This window comes from Eptesicus fuscus, chromosome 14, assembly GCF_027574615.1.
Source record: "Eptesicus fuscus isolate TK198812 chromosome 14, DD_ASM_mEF_20220401, whole genome shotgun sequence".
NCBI classification, from domain to species: Eukaryota; Metazoa; Chordata; class Mammalia; order Chiroptera; family Vespertilionidae; genus Eptesicus; species Eptesicus fuscus.
In genome coordinates this window covers 63,853,830-63,870,333 of record NC_072486.1, presented here as the reverse complement: position 1 = coordinate 63,870,333, position 16,504 = coordinate 63,853,830, and the positions used below count along the sequence as shown (strand labels likewise).

The window sequence follows — 16,504 nt, the reverse complement described above, 5'->3', positions numbered from 1 at the left end:
CTCAGGTTAGCACGTGGCCCTTTTTGTTATATATATATATATATATATATATATATATATATTATATGTATATATATATATGAAGCCCGGTGCACGAAATTCGTGCACGGCGGGGGGTTGTCCCTCAGCCCAGCCTGTAACCTCCAATCTGGGACTCCTGGAGGGATGTCCGACTGCCCGTTTAGGCCCGATCCCACCAGGATCGGGCCTAAACGGGCAGTCGGACATCCCTCCAACAATCCAGGACTGCTGACTCCCAACTGCTTGCCTGCCTGCCTTCCTGATTGCCCCTAACCCCTTCTGCCTGCCTGCCTGATCACCCCCTAACCACTCCGCTGCCAGCCTGGTTGATGCTTTACTGCTCCCCTGCCAGCCTGTTTGCCCCCAACTTCCCTCCTCTGCCAGCCTGGTCACCCCTAACTGCCCTCTCCTGCAGGGTTGATCACCTCCAACTGCCCTCCCTTGCAGGCCTGGTCCTTCTCAACTGCCCTCCCTTGCAAGCCTGGTCCCGCTCAACTGCCCTCCCTTGCAGGCCAGGTGCCTCCCAACTGCCCTCCCCTGCTGGCCATCTTGTGTTGGCCATCTTGTGTCCACATGGGGGCAGGATCTTTGACCACATGGGGGCATCCATATTGTGTGTTGGAGTTATGGTCAATCTGCATATTACTCTTTTATTAGATAGGATAGAGGCCTGGTACAGGGGTGGGGGCCAGGTGGTTTGCCATGAAGGGTGTCCCGGATCAGGGTGGGGTTCCCTTGGGGCGTGGGGTGGCCTGAGTGAGGGGCCTGTGGTGGTTTGCAGGCTGGCCACGCCCCCTGGCAACCCAAGTGGAGGCCCTGGTATCTGGAATTTATTTTACTTCTACAATTGAAACTTTGTAGCCTGAGCGGAGCCAAGCCTGGGGCTCCCTCCGAGGCCGGCAGCCATTTCTGTTGGGGTTATAATTGAAACTTTGTTGCCTTAAGCGGGTGTGCCCGGCCAGGGTGTGCGGAAAGCTTTGCTTCCCCTGTTGCCGGTGGCAACCCTGCCCTGCTCTCTCAAGCTCCAATCTGCCGCCATTTGTTTGAATTTGTTTACTTTCTATAATTGAAACTTTGTAGCTTGAGTGGAGGCTTAGGCCTAGCAAGGGCAGGCGGAAAGCTTGGCTTCCTTCGTTGCCTGGGAAACCTTGCTCTCTGTGGCTGTAGCCATCTTGGTTGGGTTTATATGCCTAAGCCATGCCAACCAACCTGATTGGCTGGTTGGCATGGATTAGGCATAGCGAAGGTGCAATCAATTTGCATATTACCCTTTTATTAGGTAGGATTTTGAAGATGTTTGCATACTCTACTTTGTTTTATAGAGGAAAATGAGGCATAGAAAACTTGAGTATCGCATTTTTAAAATTGCATTATGATAGAAGGCTAGGTCCTATATCCAAGTATATGCCCATGATTCCATTTCTAGATTTTTGAAATCCAAAAAGCTCTGAAAACCAAAAGTTGATTTTATTTTGTTTACTTTCTTAAATGTTTGCCATTAAAACTAAGTTGGTAGCAAAACTTGATCCAACACATAGGTTAATTTTACTTATTTATCCCACTTTGTATGACTATGCATATATTTCACTGCAGAAATATTCATGTTTAATTACTGGGGGCAGCCTCAATCCCCACTGAGTTTAAGGTCATACAAACAACAAAAAATAAAATAAATAAAAATAAATAAAGGTCTCACAAATAAATGTTCAACCTTGGGAAATTGAAAAAAAGAATTCAGTGGCCATGGATTTTGGAATCAGAATTAGAGTTCATCTTTTACCCCTGCCATTTTCTTTTTCTTTCTTTTTTAAAACCTCACTTGAGGATATTTTTATTCATTTTGGAAAGAGGGGAAGGAAGTAGTGAGGGAGGGAGGGCACAGTGGAAGGAGGGAATGAATCATCAATGTGCAAGAGAAACATTGATTGGCTGCTTCCCGTACACACCCGATGTGGGATCAAACCGGCAACCCAGACATGTGCTCTGGCCAGGAATTGAACCCTCAAGCTTTTGGAGTACAGGATGATGCTCCAACACAGCTGGGTTGCCCCTACTATTTTCTACTGGTGTGGCCCAGGACCTAAATTACACTGAGCCCTGGCCACTGTTGCTTAGTTGGTTGGGCATAGTCCCATGCACCAAAAGTTTGCTGGTTCAGTTCCCAGTCAGGGCATATGCCCGTGTTGTGGGTTACAGCCCCTGTAAGGTGCATGCAGGTGGCAGCCGGTCAGTGTTTTGCTCTCACATCAATGTTTCTCTCTTCTCTCTTCCTTCTCACTCTCCAAACATCAATTTTAAATCTTAAAAAAAATTACACTGAGCCTCTTTTCCTTCAACTGTAGAAATATATTTGCTTATTCTGTTGAATTGTTTTGAGAATTAAGTAAGTATAGTGGGATTTTAAGAGAAACAAAGCTGTTTTGAACCTCAGATAGCCTCTAATCACCTATGGGATGTAAGAAACACATATACTTACTTGGGCCCAGTGTGCCACACGAAAAGAGAGAATATTTGGTTGGAGAGCTCAGAGAACAGTTTTCTCAGGGGTTTGTGGCATTTGGCCTTGGCCTTACAGAGTGTCCGGCATTTTAATAAGCAAAGTGTTGAGCACTGAGGTAGCAGTCACATCTAGGCGTGGGAATAATGTAAAAAAAAGAGTAGAGGGTTCGGTCCTGGGCTTGTGAGGAAGGGAACAGCTTGGAACATAGTTTTCGGGACCAGAACTGAGCTAGCATATTTGGTTGTATTTATAACTAGTGACTGACTAATCTCTTTTTGTAGTCAACCAAAGATTAGGATTCTTATTTGAAAATTCTCATGTTAACATGCATTTTGAATTTGATAGCATGCTTGTGCCTCTCCCAGATGAAAGAAATCAGAATATTATCTTGAATTTCCTCCCCACCCCTTTGTTTGTGGTATCATTAAAAATTTACAGTCTTAACTATTTTTTGTATTGAAAATGTTCACATTGTTGTGAGACAGAGCGTCAGAAGTTTTCATCTTGCATATAAATGAAGCTCTCTATCCATTAAACAGTTCCTTTTTCTCCTTCCCCTAAGTTCCAATAATCATTGAGCTCCATCAGATTTTTTTGACTCAGTTTCCAGGCTTTATTTAGTGACATTGCATGATAAGATATGTACACATATAATACCTTAATAAAAAAAAATTGAAAAAAAAATATGTGGTGGCAAATCTGGTGTAAGTTTTCGAATTTTTCCATCTTACTGTGGGAGAAAAATGGTATTTTGTTGATATTCTAGGACTCCTGTGATATTATTCCCCCCCCCCCCCCATTGATTTTTAAAAAATACTTATTGTTCAAATTATTACAGATGTCCCTCCTTTTCCCCCCCATAGCTTCCCTCCAACTGGTTCCCACCCCTCTGTCACCCCACTTGTCCACGTCCATAGGTACTGCATACATGCATGTACGATCTTTGTCCCATCTCTCCCCGTGTACCCCCACCCATACACACACACTTCCTTCCCACCAAGAATTGTCAGTCCACTCCATTTCCATGCCCCTGATTCTATTACATTCACCAGTTTATTCTGTTCATCAGATTTTTTATTCATTTGATTTTTAGATTCACTTGTTGATAGTTATGTATTTATTGTCACTTTGTTGTTCATAATTTTTTACCTTTATCTTTTTCTTCTTCTTCCTTTTCTTAAAGAATACCCTTCAGCATTTCATATAATACTAGTTTGGTGGTGATGAACTCCTTTAGCTTTTTCTTGTCTGTGAAGTTCTTTATCTGACCTTCAATTCTAAATTATAGCTTTGCTGGGTAGAGTAATCTTGGTTGTAGGTTCTTGCTATTCATCACTTTGAATATTTCTTGCCACTCCCTTCTGGCCTGCATAGTTTCTGTTGAGAAATCAGCTGACAGCCGTATGGGTAGTCCCTTGTAGGTAACTAACTGTTTTTTTCTTGCTGCTTTTAAGATTCTCTCTTTGTCTTTTGCCCTTGGCATTTTAATTATGATGTGTCTTGGTATGGTCCTCTTTGGATTCCTCTTATTTGGGGTTCTCTGCGCTTCCTGGACTTGTAAATCTATTTCACCAGGTATGGGAAGTTTTCTGTCATTATTTCTTCAAATAAGTTTTTAATATCTTGCTCTCTCTCTTCTTCTGGCACCCCCATAATTCTCATGTTGGTACGCTTGAAGTTGTCCCAGAGGCTCTGTACATTATCTATCTTCATTTTTGTTTATTCCTTTTTTCTTTTTGTTCTTCTGGTTGGGTGTTTTTTGCTTCCTCATATTTCAAAACTTTGACTTGATTCTTGGGATCCCCTACTCTACTGTTGAATCTCTGTATATTATTCTTTATTTTAGTAGTTTATGCTTAATTTCTTACTGGTCCTTTTCCATTATTTTGGTATTCTCACTAAGATCCTTGAAGGTCTCACTAAGTTCCTCGGAGGTTTCTAGAAGATTCTTGAGTAACCTTATAACTCTGGTTTTGAACTCTATATCCCATAATTTGCTTTCTTCCATTTCTTTCATTTGTGACTCTTTCTTTGTCTCCACATTTTGGCTGCTTCCTTGTGTTTGTTTCTGGGTAGCTGCTAAGTCTACTTGAATTGATAGGGTGAGTGGCTTTGTGTGCTAGGTGTCCTATAGGGCCCAGTGGCTCAGCCTCCCCAATCACCTGACGTGGACACTCTTGGTGCATCCCTTTGTGGGCTGTGTGCACAGTCTTGTTGTAGTTGAGCTTTGATTGCTGTTGGTATCCCTGGGAGGAATTGACCTCCAGGCCAATTGGCTGTGAGGACTAGCTGTGTCTACAGTGGAAGAGCTGCTGTACAGGAGACACCCTTATGGGGCAGGACTTGCTTCAGTGGGGCTTTGGTGCTCCCTGAGTCTGCCCCTTGAGTGTGTCACTTATGGATCTGAGGAGTTTAATCTGATATGGTTTCACACTGACCACTGGGTACAATGGCTATTGGATCTCCAAGGAGGTACAAAGTCGGCCACTGCCTGGGGCCACCCAGAGGAGCTACAGAGAGATCTGCAGATTCCTCCTCTTTGTATGGGGTTTGGAAGTGCCCAGATGAGGCCCAGCTTTGAAGCAAGGCAGGCTGCTGCAGTGCTGGACTTTGCCTTCTTTTGATAGCTTTTGGGCTCCCTGACCCAGCTGCAGTTTGACAGGTTTTAGGCTGAGAAAGGTCTGGTCATTCATATGCAAAAGCCACTGTGCACTGCTTGTGTGGGGTTGTAAATTGGATGGGGTGGGGGTCTCAGGGAATCTCCAGGGCAGAGCAAACAGCAATGGCTGCCAGTCAGCCCTAAACCAGGGAGGTCCCAGGAACAATGTCTGTTGCGAGCACCTCCGTCTGGAAGAAAGCTGCCCCTGCATTCCTGCCCCGATGCCAGACAGTCTAATTTCTCCCTGTATGTGTCTGGGTCCCCCAAAGACTCGCCTGGCACTGGAGCTCAGAGCAATTGGGAGCTTGTATCTCCTTCCCGATTAAAAAAGCAGCACACCCGGGTGCCAGCCTGTTCCGCGCCTCTGCACCTCCGCACCTCTTACCAGTCTCAATGTGCTTTCTTCTTTACCTCTTTAGTTGTAGTACTTCCACTCAGCCAGCTTTCCCGTGGTTCTGGATGGTAGTTTTTCTGTATTTTAGTTGTAATTTTGATATGGTTATGAGAGGCAGCAAGTACAGGTGTTCACCTATGCTGCCATCTTGGTTGAATCTCTCCTGTGATATTCCTGGCCATCCCTACTGACCTTCACTTTATTTACATCCTCTTTATGCAATATAGTAACCACCTTGACACATATTAGGTTTTTACTTTTCCATCTTTTCCATGATCATAATTTGGGAAACCATTAATGTAGCCTTCTTATGGTTGGGCTTTAAGATCACAAAATAATTCATGCCTCATAAGAGAGTTAAACAATGTATCAGGTAGAAAAGAACTAGAGGGTACATTGTTCTCTTATTGTTGAACTTTAGATGTTGTGGACTTCATGGAGTAGACTTATATTGGCTTGAAAGTCATTTGGTTACTCTAGTGTAATGTATGTGTTACAAGTTGTTAAGATTTTCTAGCCATCACCTATTTTAACCGTGGAAGCTCTTCTGTGCACTCCTTCCATTTTTCTTGGGTCTTTTGTGCTCACTTTTACGTTGTAGGTGGTCCTGCTGTATGGGAACAGGCTGGGTTGGGGTAGTCTGGAACATTAACGGGCAGAATTCTCTGAAGAGAGTGTTGGTTACCCAGAGAGTTGGACTATCTGATGGTTGAACATTTATCTGTCCAGTTACATAGACAGGGTGCTTTCGCCTCTGTATAAGGAGAAAGAAACCACACCTGCTATTTTAAGAGACAACTTAATATAAGGAATTATTAATCAGGTATGGGAATAGTAAACAGCCCAAAAGAGAACCTTGATGGTCACATGGAGGTTTTGACCATCATCTACCTCAGTGAGGGACTAAATGGGAGGATGGACCCTCTGGAAGTGGGGCTGAGACCCCCTTTGAGCTGAGGTGTGTGTCTCTAAGCTTGGAGGAGTAATTTTTGGAGCTGGGACACAGACTTCACAGGAGGGGCTGCCAGGTGATCGGTTCTGGTGAATCTGAGGCGGTGTGATGAGACTTTTTTGGGACTGTTGGGAAAACTGCAAGCTGGACTCAGTTGCCAATACTGGGGAAGAAGCAGTATTGCTCTGAAGAAGCTGACGGAATGGGAAAGCGTTTGTCTCTTCTTCCTGTCCATTCTCCCTCTAACATCCTCTATTGGCAGAGCCTAACAGGGAACCAGCTGGCAAAGCAGAAACAAAGTTGGCAGCTTTCCCACCCCAGCATTACAAACTGGAATTTAAAAAAGGTTAGGTCTGAAACTGAGTGACAATAGCTTCGTAACTGGCACAAATACAGAATCCAACTTAGCTAATGTTGGTGAGTTTCCCAGGATTAGTGGCTTTGGTGGGCGTGCATTACATGTTGAAATTAAGTGACCTTTTCAGGTTTGTAAGGGACTGAGTGTGGAACCAGATGTGAGTGGAAAGCCAGTGGACATTCTGTCACTTCTTGCTACCTTAATGGTATTGAGGCAGATGAGAGAGAGAAACTAGCATGGGCTCTAGGGCCAGACAGATCTTTTTTGGGATTTTTATTTTATTATTATTATTATTAGTTTTTGCTCTGGCATGTGTTATCTTGGGCATGTTTTTTTCGTTGGGCACCTAACTTCTTAGTTGAGTAAAGCTAATAATTTCAGCTTCATTGGTTGTGGTGGGGATTAGAAATAAGATGTGTGAAAGGCACTCGAATGGTAGTGACGTTTATTTTGCGTTTTAATGAAGTGTAGAAATCAGGAGTAGAGCCAACCCTTTGTGTTAAGGGAGTTAGTTGTAAGCCAGCAAATAAGAAAGATAAGTGTGTGGTTGTCTCAATGAGATGGTGATGTGATTGACATAAAAATGTTGTTAAATATGCACAAGTTTCTTCCATGGCTAGAAGAACAAGGGAATTCAAAGTGACATATCATAATGCATGAGCTAAGCCGCACTCTCACCGACCTGGACACCCAGCTAGGTCTCCTGTCACTCCCCACGGTCACAAACAGCTGTGGATGACGACCACTGTTGCCGAGTGAGACGTTCCCTACTCATGCCCTCCTGTCCGCCACTCTCACCTGATCTGGGGATCTGGTTATTTGCCTGCTTATTCACTAGGTGCAAACAACTGGCACAAGAATAACTCCAGTACATTCTGCGTATGTTTATTTCAGATTGGGTGAAGGGACGGTCTCTTCCCGAGAAGCAGCCTCCAGCAGGTCTGGCTTCAGGCTTGTCAGTGTCCCTTTCTGCAGCAGGACAAGGCATATCGTCTATATGTGATGAAATTGCCTTGCCAGCTGGGTGCTGTTTCTGAATGTCTGAGCTGTTCATAGTTCTGTTAACATAAGTTGCCCATATTTCTCCATTGTAGTGGTGGGTGATAAATGTTTTCGTTTTCTGATTGGTGGCAGAGTAGACTACACAGTAAAAGAGAGTCATCTTTGCTCTGTAGGGTTAGAATGATATCTGTCCTGAAAAGGTACACACCTCATTTTACTGAAATTTTAAACCTAGACTGAGAGTACTTTGAATTGGTGAATAAAATATGTGACACTAGACCTGGCAGCCTGATTCAGACCTGGGAGTGTTGCAACTGGCAAGGCAGAAACTAGGTGTCTAAAGGGAGACCTCTCTGTCGTGCACTTATATAATTCAGTCTCATTTTTGGAAATGCACAACAATTTATTGCACAAATTTGACTGGAAATCTGGCCGAATTGAAGGTTCCACTGGTACCAGCTAAATAATGGTGTCATATCCAGCATCATTTTCCCTTCTGTGTTGTTCCAGGAAGAAACTTTAATAATAATAATTATATTTTTAATATGGTAAAGAAGGGAAGGCATTTACAAAGAAGCATTTCTTTAACAAAATGATATTATCTTCTGAATGGGCTCACCCGATCCTGCTGTGCGTTGCAGAGAAAATTGGTTTCCTATTGTAAGAGATTTATTTTCTTTTCCTCTTGTTCCTTCCTCCTCTTCTAGCACTGTGGGAGGGCTTGTGGCACGTCACCCTGCTGGATGGGTTTCATCTGGCTTGAAGCCTGTACTTGAAGTAACGGGCTTGCCTCTTCTGAGGGCAGTGGCTCTCCATTTTTAGCCTGGGGATGAAGGGTAAGAAATGTGGGAGAAAATTTCTCCATTACTAGAAAACATGATTCGGGGCCAACTGGTTAATTACGAGCTTCCAGTGAAGAGGAAAGAAGCTGTGAAGGGCAGAGCCAGTTGTGATATACTGGTCCCTGCTGGTTCCCTTTCCTCGCAGTCCTCCAGGCCTGCTTTGTCCTTGAAGATTCCGTCTCCCCGCTCCTTTTCCTCTTCCACATTAAAACTCTCCTTTCTTATTTGGAGATTTTTTTGAGTTCTTTCCAATGAAGGCAGTTTCCATGTTAACATTGGTTCATGTTTGCAATTGATCTTCAGAACTATTAGCTCGGTAGAAAGAGGCTAGATAGACACTAATTATTTTCTTATTTTTTCTTAGCTCCATTTCCTCATTGGAACAGCATGTGAAGAGTGCTCTAGTCCAGCGGTCGCCAACTAGTGGTCCACGGACCACTGGTGGTCCACGAGGTCCGAAAGGTTGGCGACCGCTGCTCTAGCCAACAAAACTTCCCACCTGTTAGTGTTGTTTGAGATGAGCCTTTCCAAATGAAGGAAGGGCTCTGCAATCGTTCACCACACTTTTCTCCCGTGCTTCCATCTTACCACAAATAATATCAAATGTCCTTTCTAAGGCTTAGTTCACTCTCAACTTCGTAAGTGTTTTGGGAGAGGTGGGTACTTTTGATTGCACATTAGGAAATTATCCACCTTTTTATTGTAGCTTTACACCATCATTTATTTTAGTGTGGAACTGTCACATTTGATATTTTTAGAATGATTGGTTCAGCTTAAACTCTGAATGATATTATATGCGCTCTGTAAGAATTCCTGGTAACTATTAGCTAATGATAGATTGAGGGTGTGTTTTTTCAAAGATCATAAGTAACAGAATTTATTATTTTATTTATTAATAGACAGAGCAGTAGAGAGAGCAGAAATTGCTTTAAAGTCTTAGCCAGGTCAGAAGAGAGAACACATTGATTATTTGGATTTTGTAAATTTGGGTTTTTCCTAACACTACACAGTGAAATTACCAAGAGTACTGTTTTTGCATCACTGCTTACATATAGCCTAGATGTTATATTTGTACAGTGAGATGCCTAGTCCAGAATCTTTTTAATCATTTTTCAGTAATAATACGTATCTTTGTGTAGTATAGAATGATATCTGACAATAGTAGAAGGAAGGTAGACACATTAAAAATAGTTCAAATTCAATTAGTGCTAAATAAGTGGCATTCATTAGATGATTTTGCTAACAGTGGTATGGACCTACAGTCATATTCCCTCCCCCTACCTTTGTTTTGATTTACTTTTATATTTACTAACCAGTTCCATTTATTTCCAAAATCACAATAAGTGTAGTTTGGTTTTTAAAAATCTTTTAGATAGGCCTTTTTGTGTTCCTCATTTTATTCTAAAGGAGTATGGCACTATTCTAGGTGCTTTCTAGGTATTATAAAGACCCTTTTTTCTCAGATCTTCCCTCTTGTGGTCTGGTAGGAAAGATAAAGATAAGCGCTATATAAAGTAATTAAATTACGGTAATACAAGGCAGAAAGTGATTAGTGCTGTAGCTTTGGCTTATGTCCTCCGTCTCTTGACATTTTAGCTCTTGTTAATATCTATGTTAGATGTTGTAAAACTTAACTCAGATAAGTAGCTTTGCTCCTTAGTAACACTCACAGTGTAGTTGGTTTTCTCATGGCATTTATATTACCTAAAATGTTACTAAAATGTGAACTTAGAGTTGCCTTAATCTGTACCAGTATATTCAGTCCTTTTCTGATTTTTACAATGTTTTGAAATAATTTTTCCTGGTTTTTATAGCAAAGCCATATATAATGCCAGGTTTAAAAAAATGTGACCATGAAATTAAATTTATTCCAAGAAAGCAAACCTGGTTTGACTTTTAAGTATCAATAAATGAAATTTGCAATCTTAACAGACTAAAGATAAAAAACACATGACCTCAGCCCGGCCCATGTGCCTCAGTGGTTGAGCATGGACCTATGAACCAGGAGGTCACAGTTCAATTCTCAGTCAGGGCACATGCCCAGTTTGTGTGCTCAATCCCCACTAGGGTGCATGCAGGAGGCAGCAATCAGTGATTCTCTCTCATCATTGATGTTTCTGCCTCTCTCGCTCTCCCTTCTCTGAAACCAATATTTATATATATATATATTAAAAAGCACACGATCTCAAAGATGTAAAAAATATGTTTGTTAGAATTCAGTATTCATTCATGATGATAACCGAACTAGAAAAAAAAGGGAAGTCTTAGATAAAGAGTGGAATTTGAGCTGTGTTATTAGGAGTGACTGACATTAAGTGCAAAGTGAGGACTATGTAGATAAAGATAAGAGCTATATAAGGTAATTAAATTATAGTAATACAAGGCAGAAAGTGATTAGTGCTGTAGTACATCTTGTGTGAAGTAAGTGGGTAGTTTTGCATATAAATTATATTAAGCCAGGTAATTGTTAGATTGCTGATTCTTAGGAGGAAACTGAGACAAGCCAGCAGCCAGGATCATTGTTTAGAGACCAGGCTTCTATTCTGTTGATCAGCAGCACTGATCAATAGAATGCTTGTGAGCCTTCTCTTAGTTTGGCCTTGAGATCTGTGAGGGATAGTGCTGCTGTTTTATTTCACTCTTTGTCTTTGCCTGCTTGGATAATGGTTTTGGAACCTTTACAGCCTTTAAAGTATTTAGTCTTGGAATCTTTTAACTTTTGACAGGGTCTTGGGTTTGGGGGGAAGACCTGGTATTTGGCCTCCTTTTTCTCCCCCATCCTTACTTACTGCATCAGAGCAATAAATAGCAAGTACTTCTGGAAATGCTCTTGGTTGACTAACGTAATTGAGTAGAAGAGCAGTCTCCAGAGACAGATTTCCCCCCTTTACACGATGGCCTTGAAAATGGTACTTTAATTTTGGAATGTGCAAGTTCCTGTGGAACAGAATCATATGCTATACAGAGCAGATGACACGCGAGTCCCTTCAAGGACATGAGGCTGCCTAAACCGGCTTTGCTCCTTTCCCTCTGTGGATACTGTGAAACGCTTCTCCTCCTGGCAGGTTGCCAGGAGACATTGGCATGGAGGCTGATTCTTGGACTGGCCACTTCTTCTTTTCTTCTGGCTAGTGTAGGGCTAGAGCAGCTATTTTCAACCAGTGTGAAAATTCTTAAAGCATGCTATACCTGACTCCTTAGTCAGGGACACTGACCTCTTTTCCGTTAGATTGGCAAATAAAAAAATGACCACAGCCAGCACAACAATATCTGCCCAGTGTGAATGATTCAGAATTCCTTTTTACTTACATTTTTGTCAGATTGGCAAGAAAATTATTTTTTGGTGTGCCACAGAATTTTAGTAATTAGTTTTATATGTGCCAGCCATGAGATGAAAAAGGTTGAAATCGCTGGCCTAGAGCACTGGATGCCCGTGGGCGGCAGAGAGGACATGCCTTCTGTCGTGCCCTGGCATGGGCGGGTTTTTCTCTCTTGATTCTCAGATTCCACATTGTCGTCCTGTAGTTGGACCTAAGGAATATTTGGAAATCTTGTTCTTGAATGTTTCAAGTTGTCTTCTCTGTAATAGAAGTTAAGGGAGGATTTGAACTACTGCCCGCCCCCGCTACATATGCAGAGATAAGCCTGAATTCCCTAGTTGTTAGTTGTTTATTTTTTGTTTTTTATTTAGCCATTTTGACATTGATCAAACTCCTCATTGTTGCTTTCTGACTTTTTAAACCTTTGAACTCCCTTTTATTTCTATTGGTTTAAGTGGGGCCAGGTGCTGAAATGGTGCTCAGCAGCATTTCTCAAAGTGTGGCCCACAGCCCTCCTTACTACTTGTTAAAAATACAGAAGTGTGGAAATCACACCAGCTCTCTCCTGAGTCAGGATAACTGGTGAGAGCCTGGCAGTCTGCATGTTTACAAGCTCCCAGGTGATCCTTAGGCACACTAAAACCTGACAACCTCTGACAGGGGCTGAGTGCCTTCTGGCAGCAAGAAGAGAGTGGAGTGAGTGCAGTGTCGGCTCAACCGCCAGGAGCCTTAGCCTCTGGGATAGCTGCGATCAGATCCTTGCTCTGCCATTACTTGTTACATGACACAAGGCCCGTCACTTAACCTTTAAGCCTCACTTCCCTTGTTGTAGAAGGGGATCGCTCAGGGAGGACTGCTGTCTGATTAAGCCTACTTTGAAAGGGTTGAATTGTAGGAGAGGAAAGTTTTCCTTGCCTCATAAGAGTCCCTGTCTGGGTCTGAAAACTAAACAGACCAAGATTGCTAAGACAAAGAGAAAAACATACATATGTATTTCATATATGTTTTATGTGACATAGGAGCCTCCATTAGGAAATGGAGACCGGAAGGACCAGACCTGAGTATTTTATGCTAGGTCTGACAAAGTGTAGGCAGTCCTGTAGAAATAAGATAGGTCAAAGAGTATAAGGGGAGTGTAGTCAACTTGGGGAAACTTAACAAGGCCTGTCAGTTTGGATTCTTCATGGTGTCCCTTAATCTTTGGAAATAAGGCTGGTCCTTTTCTGTAGGGATAGGGAGGGCACCTCTCACATGAGGGTTATTATATGACCTGTTGCAGGGGAGAAGGTAGGAGGAAGGTCACAATGACCTTCTGCTTCTGTCCTTTTCTAAAACTCCTTTGTCTTGGACCCTACCTAACAATAGCGATTACTATTATACCTTAAATTCCATTGTTTTCACATGTTTTATTAGATCCTTAAACATGGGATCAGCAAGATCAAATAGGTTTGTCAGGAAAATCTAGAAATTTGAGGGTCTTATAAAGGCAATGAAACGCACTTCAGGGGTCTGGTATCTGGCATAATCGTGGAGTTGAAAGTTCAACCTCCTTCCGTTCTCAGACCCATGGAATTTTAAAAATATATATTTTTATTGATTCAGAGAGGAAGGGAGAAGGATAGAGAGATAGACACATCAATGATGAGAGAGAATCATTGATCCACTGCCTCCTGCATGCCCCACACTGGGGATCGAGCCCACAACTCAGGCAAGTCCCCTGATTGGGAATCGAACCATGACCTCCTGGTTCATAGGCCAACGCTCAACTACTGAGCCACACTGGCCGGGCATACCCGTGAAATTTTATAGCACATTTTAATGTTTATTTAATTTGATTTCAGTTTTTACTATTTACAATTTCTTCTTTGCTCTCTGGAGATATGTATGAATTGTATTGAATTGTTATGAATTTGTGACATACCCAAGACCTTGTTCTTTCTTTTTTCTTCTTCAGTGTTTTATTTATTTATTTATAATATAGTTTTATTGATTTCAGAGAGGAAGGGGGAGAGAGAGAGAGGAGAGAGAGAGAGGAGAGAGAGAGAGAGAGAGAGAGAGAGAAGAGAGAAACATCAATGATGAGAGAGAATCATTGATCGGCTGCCTCCTGCAATGCCCCTGTGGGGGATGGAGCTCACAACCTCGGCATGTGCCCTGACCGGAATGGAACCCGGGACCCTTCAGTCCGCAGACCGATGCTCTGTCCACTGAGCAAAACCAGCTAGGGCTACTTAGTGATTTATGAGTTTAAGTTCTATCTTTCATATTTCAACCCCTATCATTTTTACATTTATCTAAACCAAACTGACTTATCCTCTAATGCTTTCTAAGTAACAAGTCTGATCAAAGCAGGCCATACCATATTCTCCTAAATTTAAACATTGAGTAGAAAAATTTCCTTAGAAGAGTGCGTGTATCCCACAGGTATGCATGGATACTTTCTAACATAAAATACTTTACAAGCAGTTAATACGGTAAGTTATTTAGGCTAGTTATTTTTTTGAACTTATGTTTATCAGTATATAAGAACGTCTTGGCAAAGTACTAGTTGTGCCATTACCAGGGTCCATGGAGACAATGGCGCCTTTTGGTGCCAGTCCTTTAGTAATGAAGACACCTTTTCCAGCAGAAACCAATGAGCTGGCTGCTCGGGCAACACTGAAAGCCGATGTCTTATAAAGCATTTCTTCTGGTTTAAAGATATTTTGCTGATGATGTCTGTGTTCAAGCACGTTCACCCTTGGAGGCTGAACTGACAGCAGGTCTTGATACTTCGATTGAACGGGTTCTGGAGGCACAGTCAAGACATGCAGCTGGTGATTGAAGTCATTTGTGAAGAGGGCCTGGAAGACATGCAGCAATGTTCCCAGGACCTCTTCGTCTGAGATAACTTTGTCTTTACATTCCTCTGGAACATACCGGAGGGTCCTGGGTTGTGGTTTATGTTCAGCGCGATCCAAGGTACAACGCGGTGCCTGTAACGGTGCCACCACTGCTGAAGGCCCCGCAGCAGGCGGCCCGGCATGGCGGCCCCACGGCGCCTGGACGCGGGCCCAGACCTTGTTCTTTAATAGACCCTATTGACCTTCAAGAGCTTTATTTGTTAGGAGAATGAAATAGAGCTAATTTAGAAATAAACAGTTCCTGGGGAAATGTTTGGATATATGGATCTTCTTTGTATGGTCCTTTAAGTATAGAGGTGCTAGATATCTTCCATTTGGCCAAGGTAGTTATGATTTTGAACCTTTTTTCAGCTGCTGCTAATAACTTTCTAAGTTATCCACCTACCTTTTGTGGATTCCGTCTCCTGGCTGCCAAGGGAATCGAAAGGTCCTTGATTGTAAATATTCACAGGGCATGTAGTAATGTTCTTGTTTTTAAGTCTATAATTCAAATGGAAATCACAGCCTTTGTTTATTAAAATGGCATGTATGGTAGGGCAACAGGGACTGGCCCATTATTTACTGTTTGAAATTTCCTCCATTTAATCTGATCACGTCTGCTCTTATTTTAATTCAACAGTCAGTTTTAAGATCTTCATAGAAATTAATTACGCGCGTCTACTTTAATATGTTACAGTTCAAGCTCTTTTAAAAACAAAAATCAAACTTGTTTTTGACCCTGGTTATTTGAGAGAACGTTTGTAGATAAATTATTCTCTTCCGCCTCATGGAAGCATACATCTATGAACAAACTTTTTTTTTTTTTTTTTTGAGGAAAAAAAGAATCTAATCGTTTTTTATAAGGAAAGAATGGCCAGTTACACCCAGCTGGTGTGGTTCCGTGGTTGAGCATTGACCTATGAACCAGGAGTCAAGGTCAATTCCTGGTCAGGGCACTTGCTTGGGTTACGGGCTCGATCCCCAGCAGTAGTTTGCAGGAGACAGCATATGAGTGATTCTCTCTCATTGATGTTTCTAGCTCTCTCTCCCTCTCCCTTCCTCTCTGAAATCAATATATGGCCAGTTATTCTGCTGCAGAGGGGTATTTTAAAATTTAAAAAGTTGTCTAAAGTTTGGGGTTTTCTATCCCTAAACATTTTTTTGTTTATCCAATGTTATATAATAATATAATAAACATTTTATTTTCATTCTTGATGTTATACCACATTTGCTTCAGATCCTCTTCTTTCAAAGAGATAAAACAGTACTGATAGAGTTGAAAGCCCCTGGGTACTCATCCTCAACCCCATTTTTTTGTTGTTGTTGTTGTTTCCTTTCTTCCACTGCCCATGGTACAGCAGTAACCATTAACCATTCATTCTATATTCCAACATGGTTATCTTCTTGCTGCTTATGTAGCTCTGTGACTGTTTTTAGTTTGTATTTAAATGGACTTTTACTATATCATTCTACAACTTGTTTTTCTCTATTTTTTCAGATGTGTTCATTTGTTGTGTTGCTCTAATTCAGCTTAACTGCTCTGTGGTATTCTACTCTGTGACTTTACTGTAAAC

At 41.9% G+C, this 16,504-nt stretch overlaps 1 protein-coding gene and 1 pseudogene across 1 annotated transcript in view; one reads left to right on the top strand and one right to left on the bottom strand.

Moving 5' to 3' along the window:
* The window catches only part of SND1 (staphylococcal nuclease and tudor domain containing 1), a 457,708-nt gene that overhangs the window by 146,263 nt on the left and 294,941 nt on the right, over window positions 1-16,504 (top strand). The gene's annotated exons all lie outside the window — the stretch shown is intronic.
* Window positions 13,216-15,073, bottom strand: LOC103297354 (SET domain-containing protein 9-like; annotated as a pseudogene).